The sequence below is a fragment of the Molothrus ater genome, chromosome 2 (genome assembly GCF_012460135.2).
Source record: "Molothrus ater isolate BHLD 08-10-18 breed brown headed cowbird chromosome 2, BPBGC_Mater_1.1, whole genome shotgun sequence".
Lineage (NCBI taxonomy): Eukaryota > Metazoa > Chordata > Aves > Passeriformes > Icteridae > Molothrus > Molothrus ater.
In genome coordinates, this window is record NC_050479.2 from 54,281,673 (window position 1) to 54,287,672 (window position 6,000).

The following is a 6,000-nucleotide window of genomic DNA, read 5'->3' on the forward strand; positions in this document are numbered from 1 at the left end:
TAAATATTACTTAAAATTATTCATAACCTGTCATGTTACAGATGCCTCTCTGAAGTGAGTTCTCGCTTTTTTGCTTTCCTTCAGACAGAGTGTCCTTTATTTATTTATTTAGTAATGCACACACTTAAAAGGCTGCTAAAAATGTTTGCCAAATATTTTTTTCATTTTTCATATTTTTGTTTTCACTGACCAAATCCCTTAGTCCAAATAGAAAATTGAAGGTATGCATAGACATAGTTACTTAGTCCTACTTATTCTGATGCTGTGCCAATTCTTACTAAAGACAGAACCACTTAAAAAAAAAAACCAAAAACAACCCAAAAAAACAATAGAGCATTTAGACTTGAACTGTGAAACATTTTCTAATGGTTTAAGTAGTGATGTACTAGAACAGATTGCCTAGAGATGGGCTTGGTACTTTGAGGAATAGAAAGGAAAAATAGCTAACAACAATACATGGGGATTTTTTGTCAGAGGGAGCAGATGGATTAGATGCCTTCTTGAGATCCTCAACAGATGATTTGACTTGCAGAAAAAGTCACATCATGATGGGACTGAGCCCCACAGCATGATGAGGTCATATGACAGAAAAATTTTATACTGTATTTTCTTAGAGAAATAGGTTAATAAGTTGCCTACTCAATGCTCCTTGTTAGAGTTCACTTGGAACTCTGTGGAGCACTGTGTGAAGACTGACAAAGAAACAAATGGAGCAGAATTAGGAGTATGCAGTATACATCAATTTTAACAAATAGATATAAAGAAAATTATATTCACAGTCCTTGCCTAATGTGGTTATTACCTTAATGAGTTATTATTAAGATTCAAGATCAGAAAAAATCTTTAGGACTTTATCATGGAGTACAGTAAAATAATGGAGAAACTTAGGAAACTTTGGATACATAAATGGCACAAATGCAGGAGATGTATATCTGTGTTAAAGAGCAGGAGTGATAAAGACTAATGTAGCTGACATGAGAAAACAAAGAAATGGGGAAAAGAAGATTGCAGTATTGATCAGAAGTTGAATCTTGGGAAGTTTTAAGCAAAGGGAAGCATTAGTTGCTTTAATGAAATAGAAGATATAGTGAAAATCAGGGAATGTGGCAGTAGGAGACCCACAGGCCATAGACCCATAGCATGCCAAAAGACACAGTGGAAGGGTCTAGCAGCCTTAGACAGTACCTCGAAGTATATTACAAAAGTATGCTACTGGCGTGAGAGCACAGCAGTGGAGGCATATCCAACTCAGACAGAAGGACAAGTTTTGATTTCCTGTGACCACAAAATATTTAACTGATTCAGATTATAAAACTTTTTATGGCATGTATCCTTGCCATAAGAATGAACAAATAAGCAGTGAGAGTTCTCTACAGGACATGTCCTCACATGAGCCAGTTCAGACTGTAAAAGCAAGTCAGCACTCACAGCTCCATTTTTCCCATTTAATACATTTCTTTTGTGGAACTGTGTTCCAAAGTCTTGACTTTAATTAATTAACATGCTTGTAATCATTCCTGCTGTGATGAAAAACTCCAATAAGGGGACCAGCTCTAGAGCACAGAAAGGTATTTTAATATACAGAGAACATGATACAACACAACCCAGAGGTGTGAACCAGCTCAGTATATCACGAATAGTTGAGTTGTAACTCAATTAATGTTAGTTTTATTAACCTGCACTGCTCACCCCCTTAGTGGACACACCCATCAAATATAATTACCCTCTAATCTAAAACCACCTCTGACTTTTCCTCTTGTTCCAAAAAGAGACTCTCATTGGTAGATGCTTACTTGCAAAAATTATGAGATACCCTTTTTTCACACATTTTTTGAGTTTCAGTTTAAGTTCTCTGAAATATAATACTTTGTTTAACACAGCTGTTTATGTTATAAAATACTTTAGCAATATATATATATATATAAATGGTGAGAGTCCATTCTATACTTTGTTTTCAACCAGTTGAGTTGAAAGTAAGATCATAACACAGAGGGCCAGGCTCTGATCCTTCAGGCTTAATTGAACCTCTTACAAAAATGTCAGGACCCGTACAATAATTATTAACAGAAATGGCAAGTAGTATATAGTGGTCAACAGAGCAGTATATAATGCTTTAGAAGAGGTAAACATGCCATTTCCAGGTTTTTAAAGCACAATGTAGTTTACTTATAAACTGAAATAATTGCCAATAAATGAAGAATTACAAGTTTGGGTAGGGGGTGGTTTTGGCTTTTTTGCTGTTGCTGTTTTGTTTTGTTTTGTTTTTTGCATTGATGCAGACACATCACTTTGCTGGACAGTAATAGAACTTATGTGCTGACATGTACCCTCATCCTGCCAAATAATCTGCAGCTCTTTTGAGACATTGAATGCACTTAATTTCTTTAGAACTCAGCAGGAAGCCTCCTCTTGTAGAAACAGCTCAGAATTTCGCAGAACTGGGTCTGCAGTGAGAAGAATATCACAGACATGTGTGTCATATGCTATGTTTTGAAGCAAGAATGCTTTTTCTAACTGCAGCATCTCATGGTTCTTATTACAGTTCTAAGTTTATACTGCTACCTAACTGTACAATAGCAAAAATGAGGATGTTTTTAGCTATCAGAAAGTATCTGAAATTCTCACTGTATATTATGAAAAGAAAGAACTTAAAGAAAGTAATGTCCCTCATTTTCAAAAATAATTTGCTGTTCTTTCTTTCTTTCTTTTTTTTTTTTTGCCACAGCCATTTTTAAGTCCACCTGTTGTGCCTAGGTATTGCAACACATTCTAATATTGCATGGCATGTAAATAGATACCTTAATTACTCATAATGATATGATTATATACACACATATATATATATATATTATATATATATACATAAATATTATCAGTCACATAATTACTCAGTATTATTTAATGGAATTTTGGGACTATGGATTTTGTTGTTTGATGTACTTTAAACTGTATGAAGCAGCATATTATTAAGACTATCCTCACCAATGCTTTTGATTATTTATTCATTAAATAAAGTGCTTTCTTTTGCTTGTTATAATCCTGTTTGTACAACCATGTGATAATGTTAAAATGGGTAAGTACTGTACGGGAATCATAACTGTTTCTTTTCTTGTCTAAATATATACCTAAACCAATATTTATTAGTGAACTGAGTTTTATGAATGTGTCTTTTTTTGTGTCTTTACACATAATGCAAATTTAAAGGGAAGCTGAGATAAAATTTTTTCATACAATTGAGAGTGCCCCAATAGCTTTGAAATGATTTTTTGCCTTTATCCACAAGTGATATTAGGATGAGATCTGTACTTTAAATCAGATATAAAATGAATCCATAGTACAGTAGTTAAGTTTTGTTGACTGTAGCAATCAGAAGTAAACATACATTCTTAATTTCTCAGGTAAAGACATAATAAGTCTTGGATCAGATAGGGAGAAGCTCTATACTCTAAAGATAATGTTTATAACAGCTGATTTAACAGAATAGCTGATTTAGTCAGAAATCTGGTACACTATTCAGCTTTTTTTTCATGTATCTTAGTCAGCTTTCACCTTTGTATAGTAGAAAGGATTAACAAAACTGGGAACTGGTTTTGGTAAAACCTTATATATACCAAATTCAATGGGAATTTCCTAGGTTATTTTTAAAAGCCAGTATTTTACTGGCATTTAAAGCTGTTATTGTTCAAAGGAAACACATCTTCTGCTGTCATTTCACTCACTGCAATATTTCATAGGACCCTTCCCTTCCCTTCCCTTCCCTTCCCTTCCCTTCCCTTCCCTTCCCTTCCCTTCCCTTCCCTTCCCTTCCCTTCCCTTCCCTTCCCTTCCCTTCCCTTCCCTTCCCTTCCCTTCCCTTCCCTTCCCTTCCCTTCCCTTCCCTTCCCTTCCCTTCCCTTCCCTTCCCTTCCCTTCCCTTCCCTTCCCTTCCCTTCCCTTCCCTTCCCTTCCCTTCCCTTCTTCCTCTCTTTTTCTGTTCCTTCACAGGAAGGGAATTGGAAGTGGGGTCTGTGCATGGTTCTGCAGCTATGTAACATTTTTGACATCTTGTCCTATGGGTGCTAATAGAGATGAAGGCTGTTGACCTTGTTGCTCTCACAGTGGAGAGCAGGAGAGAGAGTGTAGCAGAAAGACAGGAAAGAAATGGGATAGGAGAGGGCTGTATGCATTAGGGAAGCAGTAAATTGTTATGACAATGAAGAGAGTAGTTTTGAGCCTTCATATCTCTCTAGCACCATAAAAAATGACGCTCCTATGTGCATAGGTTTGTGTACACACAGCATTTAATACAATTGTCTTGTGGAAAAGGGGTATCCAGAATTGTGGCAAAGCTGTACCATTCCTTTTTTTTTTTTTTCTATATAAATATAGAGATGACAAGCAATGCCATGGGGTTTAAGTAACTGAGCATTGAGTTTGACTATTAAATTTATTAAATTCTCAATATCAAATGCTTATAAAATCTTTATCTGCAGGTAATTTGCAAATAATCTGTAGGCCTAAATGATCAAGAAATTGTGTGTTACCAACCAGCAAAGAAAAGAAAAAAAAGACACTACACAAAGAATTAAATTCCTGATAAACAATCCCGACTGCCCTTGCCCTCACAAAAGGGCACAGATGGTAAAGATACCGGTGTAATCCCATAAAGCAATTGGTGAATTTCTTTCATGTGCAACATTCTACAGAAAGGTCTGGGTTAATACTATGTCTGAAATTTAAATTAATTCAATGTAAGGTTGAATAAATCCAGTCACATAAAATCAATATTCAATATCACATTAATAGAATTCTCTTTTTTTCTATTGCAAGTCACTATTTCATTATTATGTAACAAGCACTGCATATATCTTAGTACTGTTTAAGGAAGTTTTTTAAGAGAGCTTTATTTAAATTTATGTATTATTTTGTGGCTTTTAATTCAAGTGTAGAGTTTGTTTTCTTTCGGGAAGAGAAAGTTTGAATTCTGTTTACAGTGTTCATACTTTTAATTTGGGAGGCGTTTAGATTTTTTCTTCAGGACTATTATTTACCATAGGGAATGACATAGTCCTGTGCTTTTTCTGCATGATCTTGCACTCTTAGGACACTTAAGCTATCTTCAATAGGAAGTTCTCCTACATTATTGATAAAGATCATGCATAATTACTGTCTACCATGTGGTGTTCAGACCCCCCAGAGGAAAAAAAAATTAAAAGGAGGCAGTCACATAACGACAATTGTTTTATTCACTAAAAAACCAAAACCAACCAACCAACCAAAGAAAAAAACAAAAAAACCCTACCTGTACTGTGTTATGAAAGCAAAATTTATGAGAGTCTATTCATTCAGCCAGAACTACCTACTTGCTGAGTCAGCACACTGCTTGCTTCCTTCTTTAGGACCAACATTGAATGAAACTGTGAACAGTTGTGCCTCACGGTGAGTCTAAACCTCATTCTTAAAACAATGTGAAAAAATGACTCTGGAGCCCCTATATGTATGGTTTTGAGGGAAATGAAATATTGGGTAGGTCTCTGGCTCCTTAGATTTAGATGCATAGTTGACCAGACCCTTTGAAATAATCTCAAGTCCCCTAACAGGTAAACAGCTATTTTTGAAGAGGTCCAGAAAGAATCCTTTTGTTCCCAAGTTTAGCCACATTAGATCTCTGCTTTATGGAGAATCATAGAGCAGAACTTGTTCCAAACTTTGCAGCTGACAGCTGCAAAGTCTCTGGATACTCTACCATGTCAAATTACTCATCACTAATATTGAAAACCTGAAAACCTATAGGCAGGACAACAGTGAAAAAGAAAGGTTGAAGCTCAACTCATTTAAGCACCCTATGGTTAAAAAAGAAAGCAAACAAACATTGTGGAAGAATGAGTGAAAGATGTATTTAAGATTTTTAGATTCTTATTTTCTTTATGAAATAGGTAGCTGCAGGGAAGTATATTGCTAATATTGCATTTTCTTTGGATGCCCTACTGTGTTTGGTTCGATTACCATGCTAAAGGCTAA